This window comes from Sapajus apella, unplaced genomic scaffold, assembly GCF_009761245.1.
Source record: "Sapajus apella isolate SASKATOON/1434 unplaced genomic scaffold, GSC_monkey_1.0 scaffold20, whole genome shotgun sequence".
In the NCBI taxonomy this organism is placed as follows: domain Eukaryota; kingdom Metazoa; phylum Chordata; class Mammalia; order Primates; family Cebidae; genus Sapajus; species Sapajus apella.
Genome location: NW_022436960.1, coordinates 11,454,016 through 11,480,847, shown reverse-complemented (window position 1 = coordinate 11,480,847; position 26,832 = coordinate 11,454,016). Strand labels below are relative to the sequence as shown.

Sequence of the window (26,832 nt, the reverse complement as noted above, 5' to 3'; positions counted from 1 at the left end):
TTTTACAGATCACAAAATAATTTACCCATGTTTTCTTCCAGTACTTAGTACAGCTAGTGCTCGACTTATGACCACGATTGGTTTCGACAGACCGGTCGTAACACGATTTGGTCGTAAGTTGAGTAGGCTATATGTACAGTACTGTGAAATGATGTTATAAAAATCTTTAAGTCATATCTTATCATAATTTTATTTCATTATTGTTATATATCATAATTTTCTTTGTTCATTTTATGCCATTTGTATCATCTCTACACCATTTTGTTTCTTATTTTTACATTTGTCAGGTTTAAGTAAAACACTGCATTACCAGTACAACTGGTTTAATATTTGCAAAACATACAAAATTGCAAAATACAGGTACATACAAAAATACAAAATACAGGTGTAAAAAATACCATAGGGAATGCAGTATGGTAGCATTCTCTTTGAAACAAGAAGATAGTAACAAATAACAGAAGAAATACTTCTACACATGTATTTTCCGTGGGCAATACAAGTATATAATTATGAAGAAATATGCCTCAACTTTTTTTTAACTTCTCAAGGTTTACTTGTTTGTTTTTCCCTTTTTTTTGAGAGAGTCTTGGGCTCTGACACCAAACTAGAGCACAGTGGTGCAATCTCGGCTCACTGCAACCTCTGCCTCTTGGTTCAAGTGATTCTTCCACCTCAGCCTCCTGAGTAGCTGGGACTACAAGCACGCACCACCATGCCCGGCTAATTTTTGTATTTTTTAGTAGAGACAGGGTTTCACCATGTCAGTCAGGATGGTCTCGATCTCTTGACCTCGTGATCCGCCCTCCTCGGCCTCCCAAAGTGCTGGGATTACAGGCATGAGCCACTGCGCCTGGCCGTTTTTTTTTTTTTTTTTTTTTTTGACACGGAGTCTCATTCTGTCCCCCAGGCTGGAGTGCAGTGGTGCGATCTCAGCTCACTGCAACCTCCGCCTCCCGAGTTCAAGCAATTCTCCTGTCTCAGCCTTCTGAGTAGCTGAGATTACAGGGGCGCAGCACCACACCCAGCTATTTTTTGTATTTTATTTATTTATTTATTTGAGACAGAGTCTTGCTCTGTCACCAGGCTAGAGTACAGTGGCACAATCTCAACTCACTGCAACCTCCACCTCCTGGGTGCAAGCGATTCCTCCGCCTCAGCCTCCCGACTAGCTGGGACCACAAGCACGTGCCAGCACGCCCGGCTAATTTTTTTTTTTTTTTTTTTTAAGTACAGATGGGGTTTCACCATGTTAGGCAGGCTGGTCTCAAATTCCTGACCTCATGATCTGCCCACCTTGGCCTTCCAAAGTGCTGAGATTACAGGCGTGAGCCACCACGCCTGGCCTATTTTTAAAATGTATACATTTTCAAAGGCCCTGTTCAGCCCCAGCATATCAGAGTAAAACACTCCTTAACTACCCAAACCAAACGAATATTCTCTCATCTCTAAACATCTAGTGTCTTTAAAAAAAAAAAGTTTAACATTTTTCTTAACATTGGATGAGATCTTGTTCTACTTCCTCTGTTAGAAGATAAACTGTTCAAAAACAATATTGTACTCACTTTCTGCTTAGCACTCAGCACACTATATGACACTGGAAATGTAGTTGAAACTCAGCAAATACCTAGTTGATAGATAAGGAAACAAAGTACAATAACTATCTCCTATAAAAACTCACAATATATTCATCAAACCACATCTCTGACCCCAATCAGCTTGCAAATACTTAACGTTAATCATGACAGGAATGTGAAAAGAATTGGTTGAAAATGACTACTACTTTAAGGGGAAAAGTCCTCAACGCTGATGGCCTTGAGACATCCAAAATGAGTTGGGGAAGATGGAGGAAGGCAGTAGAAAGACAAATTTATATGAATAAAATGTAAAATCTGTTTAAAATAAACACCCAATAATACACTACAGGAAAGACAGTAAAAAAACACGAATACATTTTCTTTTGTACAAAAATAGAGTAACAGGGACAGATTTACCCTACCACCTGAAAAGCAAATAAAATAAATGAAACACCAATTTTCAAGACATTGGCTATCAGACAGCAAAGAACTGACAAATAGGAACTAAATGAGGTAACCTTCCTCCCTTGAGGGAAATTCCAGGCCATGGAAACTCACCCAGGAAAAACCCAGTAGACTTTCTGAAATGAAGAGACGAAGGTGAGCGTTTCCATAACAGACTGCTATAGTATAAAGAGGTACATACAGAGAACTACAGAGATCAGTAGAGGGTCCCACTCAATTATTCAACATTGTACTGATCAGAGCACAAACAAAAGGAAGCTACACAAGACTAGGGAGAAAACACCATAAAATATTACAAAAAAACATACACAACCAGTCCTCACCAAAGTCAGGAATGATACCTGTCCCCACAAATCAGACTAGAAATGGGATCAAATTGTTTACACAAAACTGTTTCCCAAAGCAATATGTATTTACAGAAATCCAAAAATATTCAGCATTCAAGGTAAAATTCACAATGTCCGGTAACCAATAAAAAAAAGGTATACAGGTATACAAACAGCAAAAAATATATAGAACCCATAATGAAGAGGAAAAAAAATCAATCAATTAGAAACAACCTAGAATTGCAACAAGGCAGTTGAGGACACTAAAATAGTTACAGCTGGACTCAATATGTTCAAAAGGTTAAGTAGAGATATGGAAGATATAAAAAAGACCCAAATCCAATTCCTAGAGATGAAAACTATAATGTCTGAGATGGGAAATATACTGGATGGGATTAATACCAGACTAGATATTACCAAAAAAAAAAAAAAAAAAAGATTAATGCACTTGAAAGTAAAGATAAACTAACTGAGACACAGAGAAAAGACTAACGTCAAAATGTTTTATAAGGGCCAGGCGCGGTGGCTCACGCCTGTAATCCCAGCACTTTGGGAGGCCGAGGCGGGTGGATCACGAGGTCAAGAGATCGAGACCATCCTGGTCAACATGGTGAAACCCCGCCTCTACTAAAACTACAAAAAAATCAGCTGGGCATGGTGGCGCGTGCCTGTAATCCCAGCTACTCAGGAGGCTGAGGCAGGAGAATTGCCTGAACCCAGGAGGCGGAGGCTGCGGTGAGCCGAGATAGCGCCATTGCACTCCAGCCTGGGTAACGAGAGAGAAACTCCGTCTCAAAAAAAAAAAAAAAAAAAAAAAAAAAATGTTTTATAAAAAAGCATCTGTGACCCATGGGACAATTTGAAGTGACTCAAAATACTTATATTTGGAGTCCACAAAGATGATTGGAGATGGGGGGAGGGTATATTGAAGACATAATGGTCAAAATTTTCCAAACTTGATAACTACAAACCACAGACCCTTCACAAACACTAAGCTCAGGAAACATGAAGAAAACTACACCAAGGCACACCATAATAATACTGTTCAAAAACAGTGATGAGAGAATCTTAAAAGCAGCTAGAGAAAGAACACATGTTATGTACATCAGAGCAAAGATTAAGAATAGCAGCATATAGCCAGGCATCATGTTGCACATCTGTAATCCCAGTACTCTGGAGGCTGAGGTATAAGAATCTCTTGAACCGGAAAGGCAGAGGTTGCAATAAGCTGAGATCACGCCACTGCACTCCAACTTGGGCAACAGAGTGAGACTCTGTCTCAAAAAACTAATTAATTAATTAAAAGGAGTAGTAGCATAGTTCTCAATGGAAACAATATAAAAAGAAAACAATGGAGCAAGATCTTTAATGTACTGAAAGAAAACACCCATCAACCTAGAATTTGACACTCAGAGAAGATCTTTCAAAAATGGAGATGACATAAAGACTTCTTCAGACATAAAAAGTTGAAAGAACATATTACCAACAGATCCACACCACAAGAAGTGTTAAATTACATCCTCAGGCCAAAGGATAATACCTGATAGAAATATGAATCTACACAAAGGAATAAAGTGTACCATGAGTATAAATATATGATTTATTATTATTTAGATTTCTTTACAAGTTTATTAAAGCTTGGACAAAAAAAAAAAAAACACTGTGACAAAAGTTTCGTAACATATATAAAACTAAAATGTATTACATCAATAGCACAAAGGCCACAGGAAGAAATAAAAGTAAATAATTATAAGGTTCTTATAGTATATGTGATGTGGTAACATATCATTTGAGGACTGACTGTGTAAAGTTAAACGTGTACTATAAACCCTAACACAACCACTAAAATAAGAAAACAGAGTTATAGCTTATAAGCCAACAAAGGAGATAAAATGGAATCATTTAAAAATAATTAATAAAAAACAAAGTTGAAAGACTAACTTCAAATTTTACTATAAAACTAGTCATAAGGACAATGTAATATTAGTATAAGGCAAATAAATCAATAGAATTAAATTCAGAGCCCAGAAATAAACCCTTACATTTGTGGTCAATTGATCTTTAACAAAGGTGCCAAGAAACATTAAAGGGAAAGAAATAGTCTTTTCCACAAATGGTGTTAGGACACTGAATATCCACATGCCCTTTCCACCAAAAAAAAATTTGAATCCCTGCCTTACACTATGTACAAAAACTAACTCAAAATTGATCACACACCTATATGTAAGAGTTAAAACTTCAGCACTCTTAGAAGAAAACATATGAGTAATTCTTTGTAAACCTGGGTTAGGCAGTAATTTTTTAGGCACAACACAAAAAGCACATGCGATCAAAGAAAGATTTGATGTATCAGATTTCACTGAAATTAGAAACTTTGTGCTTTAAAAGACACCATTAAGTAAGTGAAGAGACCACTCAGAGACTAAAAGAAGATATTTGCAAATTATACATCCAATAAAATATGGATTATAACCAGCATATATAAAAAGCTATTACAGCTTAACAATAAAAAGTAATCCAATTAAAAAATCGGCAAAAGATTTGAACAGACACTTCACACACACACACACACACACACACACACACACACACACAAACTACAAGTACCCAAAAACACATGAAAACATGTTCAACACCATTAGTTATTAAGGAAGTGCAAATTAAAATTATAAAAATCATACACATTGATTAAAAAGGATAAAATTACAAAGACTGACCACCCCAAATGTTTATGAGTATGTGACAAGTAGTACCCTCCTATTTTCCTGGTGGGACTGTAAAATGGCATGACCACTTTAGAAAACATTTCGACAGTTTCTAAAGTTGAACATATGCCTGCTACATGATCCAAACATCCCATTCCGACATATTTACTCAAGAAAAAAGCAATATGTCTACACAAAGACTTGTACACTAGTGTTCATAACAGCTCTATTCAAAACAGCCAAAAACTGAAAACTATCAAATATCCATTAATTCATTCAGAAAACGAACTGGTTCAGTGAAACACTACTCAGCAATAAAGAAGTAAACTGGTTAAATATGCAACACGGATGAATCTCAAAATAATTATGCTGGACAAAAGAATACCAACAAAAAGAGTATGTGCCATACAGATACACCATATTCTCTTGTATTCGCTTTATTAATAAGAAAGCCATATTTCAGTTGTCTTATTTTTAATTTAGCTTTTCTAACTATCTTATTAATGCTGATTTGCAGCTGAACTCCAACTGCATGATTCAATTTATATAAAACTGTAGAAAATAGAAATTAATCAATAGTAACAAAAAGTAGATCAGAGGCTGCCTCAGAACAGTGAGGAGTGGGGAGATAAAGGGCAGAGAGGGACAGGAAGGAAGGACTTGGAGACTCAGGAGGAAACCTTGGGGAGAGATATACTCATTATCATGATTGTGGTGATGGTTTCATAGGTACATACATACATGAAAACATCAAATTGTAGACTTCAAGTATACGTAACTTACTACATATCAATTATACGTCAATAAACCTGAAACAAAATAACATATAAATAGAATTACGGAACATTAACAGAAAAAGAGGCCTCAGAAACATTAACAGAACAAAAGGCCTAAGAAATCATTTTATCAAAGTCCTTCTAATTTTACCCATAGAAAATAATGAGTCCAGCAACTAGATAATGTTAGATTCAGAACCAAACCCTAAGTTTCACAACTTTTTCTAACACACCACGTTGCTTTAGATAGGGTATGGACAGAAGGGCAGGACCAGTCAGATTAACAGACTACGTGCTGGCTATCTATATAGCTACATGTTTGCTTTTTTAGCAACAAGGAGAAGCAAATATAAATGTTTAAAAGTATACTGCTTAGGTTCCAATTCTATAACTTTCACTTACTAGCTATTTGACCTTAAATCCGTTACTTAACCTCTCTAACCTTCAACTTCTTCATCAATTAAAAAAACAAAAAACAAACAAAAAAAACCACTTTCTTAGAGTTACCTTGATGGTCAACCAAAGTAATGCACATAAAGTACAAAACTGGTAGCTGGGCTGTTTTAAGAATAAATGTTTACTGCCATCAACATCATCATTAATTATATTTATTATCATTGGATCCTACTTACACCCTATCTGATTCATGCTTGGCACTTTATCCAATGCCAGGAATGATATGAGGACATTAGCTGGAACATTCTAATATGAGGACAGAATGTGAAAAGTCTTAAATACTTCCATATTAATAGATAAAAGCTATAAGCACCCTAGTCACTTTACTTCCTAGGTACTCTCGAGGTAAAGTCTGAGAAAGCAGAGGCCTCTACGACTTTGCTCTAATACTGTGGTCAGTGCTCATGCCAGCTAAGTTGTTAAAATATTTTTAATATCACTCCCTGTTTGAGGTTCCCGAAGGGCTTATATGCCTCTGCTGGCCTGACATAGTCTAGGTAAACAGTCTTACCTGTGGTATTCTCACAAATAAAGGACAGTACATCGACTTTCCCCTGAAAACCTGCGTCTCCTCTGGTATTTCCTACTATAGTGCCACTATCCAATTAATAACTAAGCCAGAAATATGAGTGCCATCCTTGAGTCCTTCAGCTCCCATAATCCACACATCCAGTTCATCCATTCACTTACTTACAAGCATTTATTGAGCATCTAGTATGTACTAGGCAATTTGTTAGGCACTGAGGACAAAATAGTGAACAAGACAGACAAGCTTTCAGAGACTTACAATGAAGAGGGAGATAAACAGAAAAATAAACACATGATACATTTGATCCAATGAGGAAAATTAACCAGGATTCAAGAAGAATTAATGTTAACATTGTATAATCAGAAAAGGCTTCTCTGAGGAGGTAACAATACGGCTGGAACCTAAACACAAGAAAGGATCAGCTAGCAAAGTTCTTGAGGGTGGAGCATTCCAGAAAGTGCAAAGACCTTGAGTTGTAGGCACTTTGCATTATTTTGCAAGGAACTGGGCAACAGAAAGAGTGGTTAGCAGGTGAACTGTGAAATAGGCAAGGGCTAGAATTCTGTTGAGTACAGCCCCTTAATCCTTGTAATTTTCAAACCTTCCTTTCTGTCCTCAATTTGACTGTCATGATTCAGATATTACAGTATGCCCAAATTATAGAAGGCCAGCTGACATGTTTGCCTTTCAAATCTTTTTATCCCCTCACTGTGCTGCTAAGGTCCTTCATCTGCTTTAAGTAATCCCATGGCTCTCTATTGCTTTCAGGATAAAATTTATTCTCCTAAATAAAATATGTGACCCTTCTCTTGCCATCTTCCACTACATCCTTCTGCAAATACTAAGCTTCAAAATATAACTACCTGATGTGCCAGAAACACACCATTTCTCTTTTTTACTTCTCCACCTTTGACCTATGTTAGGGTAGGAATGTTTCTTCCTGCTGCCTCTAGTTTCTTTGAGAATGGCTTGTATTATAAAACCTACTTGCCTGCAGATACATGCCATATTCTTCTATATTAGCTTTATTAATAACAAAGCCATATTTCAGTTTTATTTAGATCTTCTGACTATCTTACTAATATTGATTTGTAGCTGAATTCCACTGTGATCAGAGAAATTGCTTTGTGGCCTAGTATATGATCAATTTTAATAAATGTTCCATGTACATTTGCAACTTTGAGGTGCAATGTTCCATGTTCATCACTAAATCAAATTTGTTAGTCATGTTAAAATCTTCTGTATCTTGGCAGGGCATAGTGCCTCATGCCTGTATTTCCAGTACTTTGTGGGGACTGAGGCAGAAGGATCATTTGAGTCCAGAAGTTCAAGACCAGCCAGGGCAATATGGGGAGACCCCAATCTCTATAAAAAGTTAAAAAATTAGCTAGGCATGGTAGTGCATACCTATAGTCCCAGTTACACAGGAGGCTGAGGACTCTGTGAGGCCCTGTCTGAAAAATAAAAAATGCAGGACATAAATCTGTATCTCTATTTTTTTTTTCTGCTTGTTTTATATGGTACTAAAAGAGATGCATCTAAAAAGAAAACTCCAAGGGCCAGCCTGGTGGTTTACGACTGTAATCCCAGCACTTTGGGAGGCCGAGGCAGGCAGATTACAAGGTCAAGAGATCGAGACCATCCTGGCCAACATGGTCAAACTCCATCTCTACTAAAATACAAAAATTAGCTGGGCGTGGTGGCACACGCCTGTAGTCCCAGCTACTCGGGAGGCTGAGACAGGAGAATTCCTTGAACCCGGGAGGCAGAGGTTGCAGTGAGCCGGTATTGCGTCACTGCACTCCAGCCTGATGCCTGGTAACAGAACGAGACTCTGTCTCAAAAAAAAAGAAAAAAAGAAAACTCCAACTATGACTGTGGATATATCTATTTCTCCTTTTAGTTCTATCAGATTTGTTTCACATATTTTTATCCTAATTTATGAGGTGCAAACAAATTATTAAATAATCTCCCTTTTGATCTCTAATAATACTTTTAGAAGTCTTAATGTTGACTTTGTCTGATATAACTAGAATTTCTTTCAGCTAATATTTGCATGTTATATCTTCTCTCCATCATTTTCTTTTCAACCTTTCTATGTTAGGTTCAAGGTGTCTTTTAGAAGTAGTATGTAGTTACATGTTACATACAATAGAATTATGTTCTATTATCCACTCTGACAATCTTTGTATTTATTTGTATTTTAACTGTATTTAGTCTACTCACAGATTTAAAACTGTTTTAACATATCGATGATTTAAATCTCTTATCATTATGGTAACTTTTTAATTTCTAGAAATGATTTTACCCTAAAAACAATTTTGTCTGATAGTAAGAGAGCTATGCAGCCTTCTTTTGGATAGCATTTGTATGGAATATCTTTTTCCATTCAATGTTTCCATTTGTTTACCAATCTGTCTCCTCATATTTTAGATATGTCTCTTATAAATAGCATTTAGTTAAAGTATTTTAGTCCAAATAAACAATCTTTCTCTTTTGACTGTAATATTTATTCCATTTACATTTAAGGTAACTGGCTGATATATATTTGAATTTAAACCTACCATTTTATCCTGGGCTTTCTATTTGTCCTGCTTGTTCTCTGTTTATTTTTCTTTCTTTTCATCCTTCCTTGGATTGAGTGTTTATGATCTTCATTTTTCCCTCCAATAGATTGGATATTATATTAGTTTCCAATTGCCATTATAACAAATTACCACAATTCTAATGGCTTTAGATAAACTTACTATCTTACAGTTCTGGAAGTTTTAAGTTTGAAATGGGTTTCACGGAGCTAAAATCAAGGTGTTGGCAGGGCTCCTACTTCCAGAGGCTCTATGGGAAAATCCATTCCTTTGCCTTTTCCAGTTGCTAGAAGTCACCTGTATTCCTTGGCTCAAGGCCCCTTCCTCCACTTCAAAGCCAACAAGACAGCATCTTCCAGTCTCTCTGACCCCCTGCTACCATTGTCACATCTTCTCTAACTCTGAATCTCCTACAGTCTCTCTTCCATTTATAAAGGCTCTAGTAATTACATTAGACCTACCTGGATTCTCCATAATCCAAGACAATCTCCTCATCTCGAAATCTAAATCACATCTGCAAAGTCACTGTTTCCATGTGAGGTAACATTCACAGGTCTGGGAATTAGGACATGGTCATCCTTGGAAGGCCATCATAAATTTTATACACTCAACTGTCTTTTCTTTAAATAGTTACTCTGGTTGTTTTCCTATGCACATTTAACATGTCCAAGTCTAAAGTTAGTGCTTTTACATTTTCCTGTTGCACAGTAAAAGGACTACTAAAGACTTTTAGCTCCTTTATATGCCACCCCATGTGTGACTTAGGCATGATATCATCCATGCACATATTTTGATTCTATCTTGTTAAAACCCCACAAAACATTATTCTTCTTTTGTAAAGTTAGTGCTCATTTGTATTTACAAACATATTTCACCAATTAGTTTCCACTTCATTCCTTCTTACATTCTTTCCACTTCATTCTTTCTTGCATCGCCAACTATTCATGCACAATCACATACTTTTTCCTGATATCCTTTATGATTTACTTTAGTGAAGGTACGTTGGTAGAAAACCCTCTCAGTTGTCGCTGATCTGAAAATGTCCCTGATGTTTATAGTATAGAGAATATAAAATAAATCCACATAGACACATCACCTAGCTTTAATTATTATCAATTCATAGTCAAACATTTTTCCACAATCTCCTCCCACTTTCAGAAATTTTGAAAAAAAATCAAGATATCATTTTATCTGTAAATATTTCATTATGTATCTATAAAAGACAAGGTATCTCTTTTTAAATGCAACTACAGTACCATCACACTTTCAGAAAATCTATAATTTCTTCATTTTATTAGTATTCACATTTCCCCAATTTTCCTATAATTTTTTATAGCTTATTTGTTTTGGGTGAAATAGGTTTAAATATTTCTTAAATCTCCTTTACTCTACAAGTTTTCTTGTGAATATTTTGATGCTGAAACCAAGTCTCCTATCCAATAGAGTTTCTCATAACAGGATTTTGCTGATTGCATTCCCATGATGTCATTCAGCAAATCTCTGCCTGCTATTTTTCTGTAAAATGATAGCTCAATCTATAACTTAATGTAATACAGATTTTTAAGTTTGACTTTAGCAAGACTGCTCCATAGGTTGTAGATACGTAATGTTCAGCTTTTATTTTTTAACAATGTTAGCAACCATTGATCATCACTGTGTTACTCTCATTCTTAAAGATATTTCCTCTGGGTACAGAATTCTAAATTATAAGCTATTTTCTTCAGGACAAAAAATATCTTATTCCATTGTATTCTGCCCCATAAATAAGTCAGTTGCCAGCATAACCACTGGAGTAACTTAAGATTTTTTTCTCTTTGTCTTTGGTTTTCTTAATTTCACTGTGATATTTCAAAGTTTGTACTTTTTTCTTGCTTGAAATTCATTGAGGTTCTTGAATATATGGATTGATGTATTTTCTCAGTACTGAAAAATTGTCATTCATTCACTCTTTAAATATTGTTTTTGCCCATTTCTTTTCTCTCTTCTCTTATAGAAATTCTAATTTACAGGACTTTTTCACTATAACTCCTCACTCTGATCACCCTAATTTCATGTCTCTCCATTTCTTTTAAATTTTCCATTTCTGTCCTTTGAGCTATATTCTGAATTATTTATTCCAATTTACCTTCCAGTTCATTCAATCTCTTTGTGGAGTACATTTAATTTCCTAATTGGTGGTTAAAATGAAAAGATGACTTTTGAGTTTTTACTACTGTATTTTTCATTAGTAGAACTTCATTTAGATCTTTTTTCAACCTGCTCTGTAGCTCTGTCACTTTTTAGACTCCTGATCTCTGCACATATCTTTAAATTTGTCTTTTATTTACTTAAACTCAACCCAGTATCATTATCTTAATAATCTATGACTGGTTTTTCAAGCTTTTGTAGATTTATTTCTAGTTTCTATAATTCTACCAATTCTTGCTCAGGATGTCTTACTTCCTTGTGCAGTTGGTTATCTTTGACAATTAATTATTCATTAACCATGAAGCTTTACTGGTAGAACTTTTTAAGCTAAAAATCAAAGTATACTCCAGAGAATATCTGCATTTGTTTACCGGATCATTTTCAATTCACGCATTAACAAATAACCCAAGTTTTAAATGGACAAAGGATTTATGTAGACATTCCTACAAAGACAGACAAATGGCTAACAAACACATAAGAGGTGTTCAATGCCACTGATCAATAGGAAAACGCAAATCATAACCATAATGAGATACCACTTCACACACACTAATCAAAAAGACAGACAAAAAATAAGTGTTGGTATGGTTGTAGAGAAACTGGAACCCTCATAAATTGCTTATAAGAATGTAAAATGGTACAGCTGTTTTGGAAAACACTTTGGCAATTCCTGAAACACTTTACGCAGAGTTACCACATGACCCAGGAATTCTAATGCTAGGTAAATATACCTGTAAGAATAGAAAATATATTTCCATACAAAATTTTTTTTTTAATTTTTTTATTGTACTTTAGGTTCTGGGGTACATGTGCACACCATGCAGGATTGTTGCATAGCTACATATATGGCAATGTGGTTTGCTGCTCCATTCCCCCATCACCTATATCTGGCATTTCTTCCCATGTTATCCCTCCCTAACCTCCCTACCCACTGCTGTCCCTCCCCTAGTCACCTCCAACAGACCCCAGTGTGTGATGCTCACCTCCCTGTGTTCATGTGTTCTCACTGTTCAACACCCTCCTATGAGTGAGAACATGCAGTGTTCGATTTTCTGTTCAGTTTGCTGAGAATGATGGTTTCCAGATTCATCCATGTCCCTACAAAGGACATGAACTCATCATTTTTTATGGCTGCATAGTATTCCGTGGTGTATATGTGCCACATTTTCCTGTCCAGTCTATCATCAATGGGCATTTGGGTTGGTTCCAGGTCTTTGCTATTATAAACAGTGCCGCAATGAACAAACATCCACACAAAAACTTTTTACACAGATGTTCATAGCAGCATTATTCATAGTAGCCAAAAAGTAGAAATAGTCCAAATGTCCATCAACTGATGAATGAGAAAATGTGGTATACAGCCATATGATGGAACACTATTCATCTATAAAAACAAATGAAGTACTGATTTGTGCTACAACATAGATAAATCTTGAAAACATTATGCTAAGAAAGAAGTGAGACACAAAAGACCACAAACTGTGTGATTCCATTCATATGAAATGTCCAGAATAGGTAAATCCATAGAAATGGAAAATAAATTAGTGGTTGCTAGGGACTGAGAAGGAAGAGGCAAATGGGGAGTGGCTAATGGGTACCAGGTTTTTTGGGGAGGGTGACAAGAATGTTCTGGAATTATATAGTGATGATAGTTGCACAGCTTCATGAATATACAAAAAAAACCCTCACTGAATTGTAAACTTTAAAGAGGTGAATTTTATGGTATGTAAATATCTCAAAAAAGAAATGATTTTTTTTTTAATTTACATCTTGAAATATTTTTAGACCACCAAAGTAATATAAAACTTCTCCCCATGGTCTGTTTAGTGGTCACAACTTCCCAAGGACAGGCTTTTTTTCTTTCTTCTGTTTTAACTGGCATCAAGGCAACTTTCCTTGCACTCCCTTGAAGGATGCAGAGTAAGTTTTTCACCCTTTTCATGACATCACAACCCTTTGTGGTCCCAGAATTAGTCTCTTAGCCTACATTGAATGAGCCCTGGGCTGACTTCCAACTATCCTTGGTGACCTGCAAAAGTACCAAGTTCCTATTCAAATCCATCAAGCTTCCCCAGTTTAGCAAATGCCCTTAGAGCAAACAGGACTTAAAGGCTCCTTTTGTTGCTCATACGTTCACCTTTCTCTTAGATTTTGGCATGTTAATGCCTATCTTATGAATTATTTTTTAAAATACAGCATTGTTAGTGGTTTTCAGCTAATGTCTAATACCTCAATTTATACTGTCCTAAAATGCAAATCCTATATTTACTTTTCAAGTTAAAATTAACTCTAGTGGGTTAGGAAAGGATTTGCAGCCTGGATAGTCTATATTAGAATAGTTTCAGTATTATTTATGACTTCAGGTGATTACAGTAGATATTTAATAATTAAATAACAGATTTTACTCCAATTAAGAAGTTTACTTTTTTTAAAAAAAGAAAAGAAGTATGCTTCTTATGAAAAGAAGGATGGGTGGATGACTTGTATCAAGGTATCAAGTATCAGGTATCAAGGTTCTTCAAACAGCTAAAGTAAATAAGACTGTGGTGAGGATACACAAACAGATCTGTTTTAGAAAGAGTAGTCTGGAAACAACTACACATATATGGAAACTTGATCTGTGATACTTGTAGATCACTGGAATGAAAAACAGAATATTCAGTTCTACAAGGCTGGGAAAAACTGACTAGCCACATGGAAAAAAAAAGAAACTGGACCCCCACTTCGCACCACACAAAAATCAGTTCTACGTGGATTAAGGACTCAAATATGAAAGGCAACTTTTTAAATAAATTTTCTATTTTAGAGTAGTTTTAGAATCACAGTAAAATTGAGAAGGTACAGAGATTTCCCATATACCGCTTGCTTTTAGCAGAAAATATCAGACCATATATATGTATATATATTTAGGTGGAGTCTCGCTCTGTTGCTCAGGCTAGAGTGCAATGGCACAATTTTGGCTCACTGCAACCTCTGCCTCCTGGGTTCATGTAATTCTCTGCCTCAGCCTCCTGAGTAGCTGGGATTACAGGCACCCACCACAGCGCCCGGCTAATTTTTTTATTTTTAGCAGAGACGGGGTTTCACCATCTTGGCCAGGCTGGTCCTAAACTCCTTACTTCGTGATCCACCCACCTCGGCCTTCCGAAGTGCTGAAAAAGTTGACATAGTCAACTATATTCAACTAGAAAATGTGGCCATCAAAAGACACTATAAAGTAAGACAGGCTGCTCACCTAGAGAAAAAAAAAATGTGCCACATGCATAAATGACAAGAGATTCACACCCAGAATATATAAAGAGCTTCTATTACAGAAATCCACATTTTAGGCTGGGTGCGGTGGCTCACGTCTATAATCCCAGCACTTTGGGAGGCCGAGGCAGGTGGATCATCTGAGGTCAGGAGTTCGAGACAAGCCTGGCCAACATGTGAAAATCCATCTCTACTAAAAATACAAAAAGTAGCCAGGCATAGTGGTGCACACCTGTAATCCCAGCTACTCAGGAGGCTGAGACAGGAGAATCTCTTGAACCCGGGAGGTAGAGGTTGCGGGAGGTGGAGGTTGCAGTGAGCTGAGATTGAGCCACTGCACTCCAGCCTGAGCAACAAGAGTGAAACTCCATCTAAAAAAATAAAAAGAAATTCATTTTTTAAAGTTAAAAAAAAAAAAAATACATGGCAAAAGACTTTAAAGACAACCACAGAAGATAAACTAAGAAAGGTTCAACATCATCAGTAATTAAGGAAATTTAAATTAAACCCTTAATGGGATACCATCTCTCACTCACCAGATTGTCAAAGAAAAAAATTCAGGTAATTAAGAATGTAGAAATGTCTTAAATGTTGAAAAAGAGAACAAAGTGAATACTTACATCCTGCTTGTGAAGGTATAAACTGATACAGCCACTTTATAAAACAATTCAATATTTTCCAGCAAAACTGAGGGTGTTTAAAATCATAAACACAAAGAGAAATACATTAGAAAGGTCATTTAAAAATAGGTTTTAATGGAAAAAGTAAAAATTAAATTTAAAAGAAAAAAAAAAAAGAAGACTGAAAACATCCTAAATATCCACCCACAGGATAATGGATAAACAGTGGTAAAGTCACACAATGAAATGATATACAGCAATAAAAAGTGAACAAACTATAATACACATCAGCATGAAGGAATCTCACAAATAGAATGTGCAAATGCAAAGCCACAGGAAACACATAGTAGAATATCATTTATACAGCATTCTAAAGTGGACTAAACAATACAGTGTTTGCAATGCATAGATATGTGGTAAAACCATATAGAAAATCAAGGAGTGTGGAAAGAGAAAGATATAATCAGGGAGAACACACAAGCTGGCTTCAAAAATGTTGGTTATGTATTATTTCTTAAACAATATATAGGTACGAGGGTATTTATTTGCATTCTCTAAATCTGTAGATGTGTCAAAAGTACTGTTTTGCACATACGAAATAATTTATCATTTAAGAAGTAAATAAATACATGGTTGTGGTACAAAACATTAAAAATTCAGAAAACTATATGAGTAAAATAAAACTTATCTATAATTATATTACCCTGAGATAGCTATAGTATTTGAAGGAGGTAAATATAATTAAATGATGTGTCTTTCTTGTATTCTTTTTTATTTAATGTTTCAAAGCTTTATTGAAGTATAATTTACCTCCAATAAATTTCATATATTTAAATTATAATTAAGTGAGTCAGACACACACACACACACACACACGCACACACACATTAGTGGAAACATCATTGCATCAAGAAAATGAATATATCCATCATCTCCCGCAAAGTTTCTTTATACCCCTTTTTAATCCATCCCTCCTTACTTTCTCTTTCCCCTACTCCCAAGTAACCACTGATGTGTTTTCCATCACATTAGTGTGCATTTTCTAGAATTTTGTTGGGTGTATGTTTGGGCATAGTTTATGCGTATGTCTTTAGTAGACAATGCCAAAAAGTTTTCCAAAATGATTACACCAATGTACACTTCCACTAGCAGATTATGAGACTTCCAGTTACTCCACATCCTAATCGACACGGTTGTCAGCTTTTCCATTTTAACCATTCTTTTCATATCCCTAAGGAAAATACTCATAAAAACAATCTGAACTCTTAAGAAACAAAAAAAATCAAACTTTCAGTGAAGACTGAAGTAAAACTCATTATACAGAAATTTTAATCTAAGAGTATTTTCCCTTGAATACATAATAATAATTGAAGCAAAGGCCCAAAATGATGTATGCCTCACAAATTCTGATTTAGTCCAAACACCTGATTTCTACATAAGATTTTTAGAAGAATCACTGGGACATACATAAAAGGACCACATAACTTAAAAGCAAGTTGGGAATATCAACGTACTGGAACTCATGTGAAATAGAGTCCAACACAGTTTATATGTGTGACTTAAACACCAATAACACCTGAACCCAATACACCAAACACAATACCACTAAAATACTGTTCATAATTTGGATGGGGCGGGGCATAACTACTTTATCATGAATAGTTATTTTCAATATGCTCAACTTCTTGCTCTCAAGCTTCTGCTACTTAACCATGAAAGAGGTACAATGTCATGAAATGACGCACTTCATTTTTAAAATTTGTAATTATGGCTAGTCTCTCATCCTTTTGTCTCTCCTTTTTTCTTTTTTTTAAATCATCGCCTCACAAATTCTGATTTAGTCCAAATCACTCTCCTTCTAACCTCTGTTTCTCAAAATACAGTTTCTAAATTCACTACATTTACTTGTGAGAGTAGAATCACAATTCACTCCTCAGATTCATTCAAATTTGGCTTCTACCCTTATATTGTACTTAAATTATATCTGCTGAGGTTAATGACCCCCTCCTAACTTCCAAAGCCAATAGATACTTAATCAGTTCTCGACTCCCAGATAGACTTCTCTCCCAGTTAAAACTCTCCTCTCCCGGCTTTTCGGGCACCACTGCCTCCCAGATTTCCTCCTTTCCTGATGCTCCTCCTCAGACTCCTTGGCTGTCTCTATCCATCGCTTCATGCTGGTGTTCCCCATCCTTGATCTTGCTCTCTTGTTAAACTAAACTTACTTAAATGATTTCTTACGCCCTTAGAGGATTAACTACCACAAATCCACTTCTGCTGCCAATATCTGTAAGTCTCATCTTGACTTCAGAAAACCTGATACCAATATATCTATTAGCATATATCAACTAGACAGCTCTGCCAGATGTCCTGCCAGAATCTCAAACTCATTTTCTCTCAACCTGAATTAATCTCTCAATATTAGTTTTATTCGTGAATGCACAATTATAATTCAAACGAAGTCAATAAAAGACAATTAGATTTTTCATGAAGAATTAAAAAAGAATAAATTTGAATTATGGCCTCTTCCTCAGTTATAAAGGTAACTCATATTCATTAGCAAAAACTACAAAATACAAAAAAGATGATAAAAAGCAAATCTCCTCCAACTCAGCTCTCAAAGGCAGGCAACATTATCCCGTCCTTCCAGAAAAAGCAATTTTTAACCATGCTAAAGTTACACATCAAAATATGAAACTGGTAAATAGGATTTTGTTGTTATTGCTGATTCTCAATATTTTCCAGGCTATGTTTTACAATATTAATCAGGGAAAAGAAATTTCTATTCACTGTCTACCTACAGGGAGAACCAGGATAATGTTTTAATTACAAAGGCAATCCTTTTATTTGCTGTATTTTAAATATGCTAAAGGAATCAGTGCTTTTGGCTTGGCATCTATCTTGTCTATACCCAGACGTCTATCGGTGTGTAATAGAGCCCACAGTTCGCCCACTTATCTTCCTGTAAAGAAAACCATAGTAAAGGAAAGCCTGGAAGAAGTAGAAGTCAAAAATAAAACCCAGCTGGACAGACTGTGGTTTGCAACCACCACAGGAAAAGTGCCACTTCTAACATTCTTTCGCCGCTTCACAAAGTTTCAGAAACATCACAGCTAAAAACCTCCTGCAAAGCTGTTCTCATCGGACCTCGCCAGGGAAAGGAAATTCGCTTCTCTTTCCCCAAAGCTCAGAGCCCACCTGGACGCGCCGTCGGAAGCACGAGCGCGGAGCAGGGAGTGGGCGAGCGGCCGTCCGCGCTGAGGCTGGGCGCCGCGCGGCTCAGGTGCGCTCTCGACCGTCCGGGGTCACGGGTCCCACGGGCAGAGCCACCTACCCGGGCAGGGGTCTCCACGTCGCCCACCCCGGTGCCCTGGGGACTAACGCGATCGCAGCTGTCGCGGGGCCTAAAGCTCCCTCAGGCCCCCGCGAGACAGGCGTCGCTGAGGAGACGCGGGAACAGCCCACGGGCCCCAACACCGCCCCATTTCAGAGAAAGTTAAAGACAGAGAGCAACAGAACGGGCGCTCACCGCCGGCCGGCGACGCAGGGCCGCCCTCACAGGCGCCCCCGACAGCCTGAGCGCGATGCCCGCCGGGAGATGCGCACCTGAGCCGCGCGGCGCCTTTCCCAGCCCGGGTCCCGCCGCCCTCCGCGGGGTCTCCACGCCCACCCCCGCGCTGAGGCGGCTCCGCGTGACCGCCGCCGGTTACCTGCTGGAGGCAGTCGGCGCTCTGCCGTCGCCGCCCGCGGGAACTGTGACTCGGGTCACCTCCCGCTGCCGCACTTCGAGGCCCCGCCCTCCCCAGGGCCTCCCCTACCCTGACACCCTGTCCCCTCCACTGCCCTCCGCGTCCCCACTCCCACACCGCCTACCAGGCCAGCCCCGCCCCTCGGGACGGGCGCAAAGGGGCGAGACCAGGCGGGGCGGGGGCAGGCGGGGCGGGGCGGGGCCTCCGCGTACCTGAGCCGCACTGCGCCTGCGTCCTCCGCGACTGCGCTCCTGGCAGCCACTTCCTGGGAAGGTGTAAAATGCAGCCAGGCACGGGTGTGTCTTGGGAGCAGAAGGGAGACCAGCGGTAGGAGGGGGATAGAAGGGAAGCTATTGGCCTATGAAACTTCTCTGACTTGAGGAGGCAGGAGCAGTCTTTCTGGCAGATGTTTCTGCACACTTTTCTTAGAAGCAGAGTTGTGTTGTTACCTGACTTTTAGAGTTTTTATAAAAATCTGACATATAAAGTCTTTGAGAATCAGCCCTGCTCTCTTCACTTTTGTCTCTTCCTATCTGCTACTGCCTTGTAGGGTGTCTTGGAAGGAATATTAAATGTATCCACCACAGCACCTCGCACCCCCGATTCTATGAGGAAATCCTCTCTCTAACTCTGGAAAAGCGGGGGCCTGGCCCTTTTCTCTTGCCTTCGTTGGTGAACCTCTCAACGCTGCTTGGAAAGTTGTTGAATGACTTTCCTAGATTGTCTGATGATGAATGGCTCAGCACTTTTTGTTTGTTTTGTTTTGACACAGGGTCACCGGGGTGGAATGCAGTGGCTAGTTCATGGCTCAGTGCAGCCTCGACCTTCTGGGCTGAAGTGATCCTCCCAACTCAGCACCCCCCCCCCCCCCCCCCCCCCCCCCCCCCCCCCCCGCAACCCCCACCGCCCGCAAGCAGCTGGGAATACAGGCGCGAGCCAGCATGCCGGGCTAATTTTTTTAATATTTTGTAGAGACGAGGTCTCATTATGTGGCCCAGGCTAGTCTTGAACTCCTGGACTCACGTGATCCTCCCACCTCTGCCTCACAAAGTGCTCCGCCTCCCACAGGGCTGGGATTACAGGTGTGGAACCGGCCTGGGTGGTGGGATTATAAAATTGAAATGAAGGTTAATACTTTCCTTCCTGGAGAGCAGTCTTTCCCAAAGTGAGTTCTGTCCATCTCAAGGTCCTAGAGATGATGGAGTGAGAGTGGGGGTAGATCCCAAGATAACATTAATTTGTGGGAAAGAGACACAAAATACTTGTTTTCCTTGAGATTCACAATGCACACTAGCATTTTACAGACCTGAGACCGTGTTTTACTTTCTTTGATCCTGCATCTCCCAAATGTGTTTGACCATAGAACTCTTTTCTTGAGAAATGCCTATTTCCAATCTTGGGCATTAGTGTTTCAACAAACACTTTGAAAAACACTGCTTTCAAGGCCTAGTACATTCACCTTTAATAACGTATCACCAATGTTTGCAAAGTTCTGCACTGTTTACACAAAGCTTTCATGAGTCATCTCATTGAATCCCGGCAATTGTGATATAGCTGTTATTATCTCATTTTGCAGTTGAAAATATTTAAAGGTCAGAAAACCAGTTAGTGGTTGCCCAAACACAGAGTCACAGAATCAAGATCTGAATCTGAACTTTGAACTCCAAGGCGTTTTAGACTAATATTCTTTATTCTTTCCCCTCACTGTCTCTGTCTCTCACGCGCATGCTCTCTCTCTCTGTTCCTTTTTTTTTTTTCCAGGTTCTCAATGGTTGCCCAGACTGGATTGCAGTGGCACGATCGTAACTCATTGCTGTCTCCAGCCATCCTCCCGCCTCAACCTCTCAAGTGTGATGGGATTACAGGGACCACCATGCCTGGCTAAATTTTTTAAGGTTTTTATAGAGACATGGTCATGCTTTGCTGCCCAGGCTGGTCTAAAACTCCTGGCTTCAAGCAATCCTTGCACCTCAGCCTCCCTAAGTGCTGGAATTACAGGCATGAGCAACAGTGCCCAGCCTCCCTTAATGCCTAAGGAGAGCACATCCTTGGTTAGAAATCACTAGAATCATGTGGTAGTTGAATCTTCTCAAAGGCAAGACCATCACTTTCCCAATATTTTACTTCCTCGCAGCACCTGACTTAGTGCAGGGCACAAAAGTGTCATTGAAATGTGCTGAATGAATGAAGGAGGAGTGAATGCTCACTAACTACTAATTGAACTGAACTGATACTTAGTTCCTTAAATGAACAACTTTAACAACCACTTCGCTGATGCAGAAAAACCAAGAACAGGAGCTCCCCTAGTTGTTCCTAGTTTTCTTCCCTAGTCCACCTTAAAACACTTTCCTAGAAGAATCCACTCTATTAATGGATATAGTTCTTATAAAATCAGGGATCCGATTCCTTTGTTTTCCTTGAAATAGGCCTCCTTCCTGTTCTGTCTCAGAGACAAGGCTACATGAATGGAGGATACTGTACACCTTTCTTTGTGCTCTTATTTCTAACCTCTTCCCGCAAAAGGATCGTCCTCAAAATAATACGAATGGGTTTTGTTTGTTTTTTAATTTAGCAATTTTATATTATTTGAGGCTGATCTAAAGGGAAAAATCGACTGGTCGATACAGATAACATGGTTGCTTAGATATTATTGTGTGTATTGATTCTTTCATTTGATGAAGACAAATCATGTAATTACTAATCTTAACCACTATTCATTTATTTAATGCAGTTTAGACATGCTTTGTGATTCAGCCCAGACCTACCTTTCTGGCCTTAGCTCCCAGTATTTCCATCACCCCTTTTCTTTTTTTTTTTTTGAAACAGAGTCTTGCACTCTCCCCTAGGCTGGCGTACAGTGGTGTGATCTTCACTTGCTGCAACCTCCACCTCCTGGGTTCATGTGATTCTCCTGCCCCAGCCTCCCAAGTAGCTGGGATTACAGGCACACACCACCACACCTGGCTAATTTTTTGTATTTTCAGTTGGTAGGGGGTTTGACTATGTTGGCCAGACTTGTCTTCAACTCTTGACCTTGTGATCCGCCCACCTTGGCCTCCCAAAGTGCTGGAATTAAAGGTCCGAGCCACTGCACGTGGCTTCCATCACCCCTTTTTGACCTACTGAAGGAATTGCAGTTCCCTAAACTGTTGAATACCATTCCCTCTACCGTTCTCTTATGGGTATCAACTAGCAAACCCATGTTCATCCAACCAAAATGCCACCTCTTCTAGACAATGAAACCCCAAAGTACCCATTCCTGACTCAATTAGGTGCCATTTCTCAGCATAACCACCACAGTCCATCTGTATTTCTATCATGGCGCCTACATAATGGCTGTAATTACTGGCGTCTTTTCCCACTTTCCTCTAGATGCATTCCAAGTGAGTTACCAATGGGGAGGAATGACAACTTCCACCTCTATTTCCTGAGCACACAGCATAGCACTTGACATAGAAGGCACTCAATGGTTTGTTGAATAAATGAAAACATAACTTCAAAAGAATATGAATTCCTAGAGTGCTTGTAAAATAATTTTACAAATAAATGGTCATGAATACATCGGGGACAGCAGACAGGTTTTTCTTCTCTCAAAATTATTTCCTTCCAATTTTCTGCCTTAGCAGAACATAACAGCAGAAGCCTACACCTATTCATTCATTTCATGTATTTGCTCAACAAATATTTCTGAGTGCCTACCATGTAACAGGTGCAGTCCTAGGCACTTGCTTCAGAGAGAAAGTGACATTTCAAAAGCATCATGGATACTAATGAAACCTCAATTCCTCTCCCTGGGCACAAGGCTAAACTGCTTTGCCCATTCATTCTCCTTGCAGCTAGGTAAGGTCATATAGCCCGTCCTGACCAATGGAATTTGAGTAGAAGTAGAGTTTCACTTCTGCATCTAGGCAACCAACAACAGGTGAGCCTTCACCCCACTCTCTCCCTCTTTCCATTCCTTGACAGCCTCAGACTAAACCATGCTAACCACTGCTACAGCTCACAATATGGCAAGATGGGAGAAATGCCTATGTTCTAGATTGACTTCGTGGAATGAAGCTCTCCCCACCGCCCACTAACTTTGATTGGATGGTGATGTGAGTGAAAAATATACTTTATTGTGTTAAACCACTCATGTTTGGGGTTTTTTACCAACACCTAGTTTTACTTACTCTGATAGGCACTGTCATGAATTATGACATATAGATTACATCAAACATACCAAAGAAAGGTATCTCCTGCTGTAGGCATTCTATGGAAGACATAGAACATGTAAATTTATCAAAGAGGGCATTACAATCACAGAAAATTTAAGTTTGTCCCAAGTAGATAAAGAAAAATCTTATGGATATACATCTCTCTATCTCTCAGACGGCCACCTGATCAGAATGCTGACATCGTGACCTGAAAAGAAGCACAGAGTCACCATCGCGCCCTCTTCATCATCTTTATCCACACTTCTTTGTCTCTTTCATGCACTTTGAAGGGTTTCCCTGAGAGGGCTTCAGGAGATCCAGGGTTACTCAAAGTCTAGTATATATTCGGGAGAAGAGGGAAGTAAAAGGCTAGGTTTCAAAGGGTCTTGAATATCTTACTAAGGACTTTGCCCATTAATCCACAGGATACAATTGAATAAGCTAAGAACTATTTGTAGTGAGATGAGTTTCTTTTTCTTTTTTATTTCCCTCCCTCATCATCTTCTTACCTGTTACCCACCAAACTAAGGTAACAGTGAGATAATGACTGGTCACAGATGCTCCACCAAGGGACCTAATCATGAGAGACTCATTTCTCGGTGCCCTCCCACTAGCCCTTCCTCAGAACACCTATCTGCCCTGTCCAAACCCCACTAATCAATGAAACTTCATAGCACTAAAAGGCTGATTGTTTTACTAGAGGCCTAAATGAAAAATTTTCAGCACGTTGGGCAGGAGGCAATAGCACCAGTGGGGTCAAAGGAAGGCTATGAAGGAGGAAACAAAGAAACAGAGAATCCAGAAAAAAAAAAGTTTTCCACCAACCACATGATCCATTCACTCAGGCTGAGCAGCTGGTCCAAAGAGGGTGAGAGCACATGAAACTGCTCAAGATTCAAGAACAAAGGCTCCCAGTCTCACCTAGAGGAACAGAGAAACATCTAAACCTCTACTTCTGTGACCTCTGTATGGACTGGAAGAAATGACTCAAACCTGAAGCAAATGACCCTGCATTCTTCTGGTCTCACGCCAACTTGTTTAAGTTGGAACTACATTTCCCCAAATGTCTTTCCCAATGTGGTTCCAAGTTAGGTTGGTCAAAAAGAAGAATTGAGGCAAGATTTGGAAGGTAAAAGTGGAGCCGAGCCACTTCCTCTGAAGAGCATCATGACTATACATGGTGGAAGACACACGCAGAGATTCTGGCAGGTTCTGGCTCATCCTCCTCCCCATATCTAGCTCTTCTTCTCACCTACAGGCTTTGCTGAACAGAGAACCCAAGATGACTCCAGAGCTTGGTGGAAGACCTCCAGAAGTATCCACTAGCTATAGACTTTTCCACAGCTCCCCTCCTGGGTGCCACTCCACCAGTTAGACATACATGGCTTCCTAGATTCATTGCAAGTTCTGCCCTTACAAGTCCGCCTGTACAGGGCTTCAGGATGGCTGGTGAGTAACTTTTCTCTAATCCTTCAATTCTACTTTCAGACCTTTACTTCACCAGTTTCTCACATAATTCTGCAAGAGATTAGTCCCATATCAGTAAAACTGTAGTGGCTCTGCTTCCCTGATTAAACCCCTCCGATACACCATTCCTGCTCTTGGCTACCTAGAAATAAGATTATGTGAATTGTACCACCCTTTGCTTCCACTTTTTTTTTCTTTTTCTTTTCTTTTTTTTTTTTTTTTGGATACAGGGTCTTGCTCTGCCACCCAGGCTGGAGTGCAGTGGTGCGATCATGTCAGCCTCCTGAGTAGCTGGGAGTATAGGCATGCCAACACACCCAGCTAAATTTTCGTATTTTTTTTGTAAAGACAGAGTTTCACCATATTGCCTAAGCTGGTCTCAAACTCCCAGACATTTGTATCTTATTTCCAAAACACTATGCTCTGAAGAAATAGCTATCCAGGAAGCTAAATGATAATCAAAAGGTTGCCTGATCAGGGAAATAGAATGAAAATTAGAAGAGTTGGGAGGAATATTGAGTGTTAGCATTGGGTTATGATAGCTATCATCAATACCACAGAAGGGATTCACCTGTCACAGTTGCAGATAAGCCATGTGGTTCCACTCACTGGAGCTGCAGTCCTAGTCATATTCCTTCGTTTTAGCAGGTGACAGCATTGGTCCTAGGACTTCATCGTGCACTGTGTCCATGCCCTTTGCTATGACTTTGAAGTTCCTCCCACCGAAGGAGCGGAGTATATTTCCCTACTCTTTGATTTTGGGTTCAGCCATGTGACTTGCCTTGGTCAATAGAATGAAATGGAAGGAATCATGTTCAGGTTCTGAGCTTAGGCCTTAAGAGACTTCATGTGTTTCTGCTTGCCTTCTTGTACTTCTACCAGTGCCAAAAGACTTGTCTGGGCCAGCCAGCTGGTCCAAGGAGGGTAAGACACCCTAATGCAGAGTCAGGCCAGATAAACCCAGCTCAGAACAGCTAATCCCCAGCTGCCCAGCAAATGTGAGAAATAAAAGATGATTGTTTGTACCATGGCATTTTGGGAATATTTGTTACTCAGAAATAGTTACCTGACATATCCTTCCGCCATGATTTTCTGGAATGGGGAAAATCTAACCCCCTCATGGCCCCAGAGTTCCAGACCAATGTGCCCAAGACTCCCCTCCCAAGTCACTAGGGAGCATCAATTTAGCCAATGGTAAATTTGAGGATTCAGTTTCTCACTCTCAATACAATTCTACTTGAAATTTTCTGTCCTTTGTATTATATATAAAATCTAAATATTTGTTAATAGCAGAGATGAGAAAGATTTAACACCCTTTCAGAAAGTTATTTCTGAATATTAGTGGTTGTACATGCCACTCAGAATCACGATGTGAAATTAGATTTGAAGCCTACCATTTGTAACTTTTGCTTTCATCAGACTTTTAGAAAAACACCTACGCCCAGCAAAATCCCCAGGCAGTTTTAGGATGCCAAAGCTTTCTTCATCTGTCTTTAAACCCATTCCATATCCATAAAGATAATTCATGATAAATATGGTTGGCAGATGAACCAAATATTCAAGGACATCTTTTTTAAGCCTTATCTTACCTAATCTTTTCTATCTATCTTATCTTATCTTTTTAAGCCTTATCTTAGATAAGACCTTTAGTTTGTTAGTTTACACGTTAGTCTCTCTATGAATTAGAAGTGGAGGGAGGGGCTCAAAATGCTTTATAATCCTATTTTTTTTTCAGACATTCCTTCTTTCTCCACCACTCCCAGCTTTTCACTGTCTTCCTCCACCCATCTAGCTTATGAAGGGACTCATGATGTTGGGATAGTTTTTGAGGAAACGTGGGAGGTCTGTAATCCATTTCCTACTTGACATGGGTTACATTTTTACCAGAACAAAGAAAAAAAATGCAAATATATTTCCAGCACATCTGGGCAGCAGCTCCATAAAG

General features: G+C 38.9%; 1 protein-coding gene across 4 annotated transcripts in view; it reads right to left on the bottom strand.

Annotated features, from left to right (window-relative positions):
• Positions 1-26,832, bottom strand: part of TC2N (tandem C2 domains, nuclear) — an 89,615-nt gene that overhangs the window by 40,706 nt on the left and 22,077 nt on the right. Inside the window, exon 1 of one of the 4 annotated variants that reach the window (XM_032287615.1) lies at positions 19,186-19,338. The exons of 1 other annotated variant lie outside the window; for it this stretch is intronic. The gene's annotated coding sequence lies outside the window, so the exon portion shown is untranslated. Of the gene's footprint in view, positions 1-19,004; positions 19,339-26,832 lie in introns of those variants that run through there. 2 more of the 4 variants (XM_032287618.1, XM_032287616.1) reach the window with 2 other exon arrangements.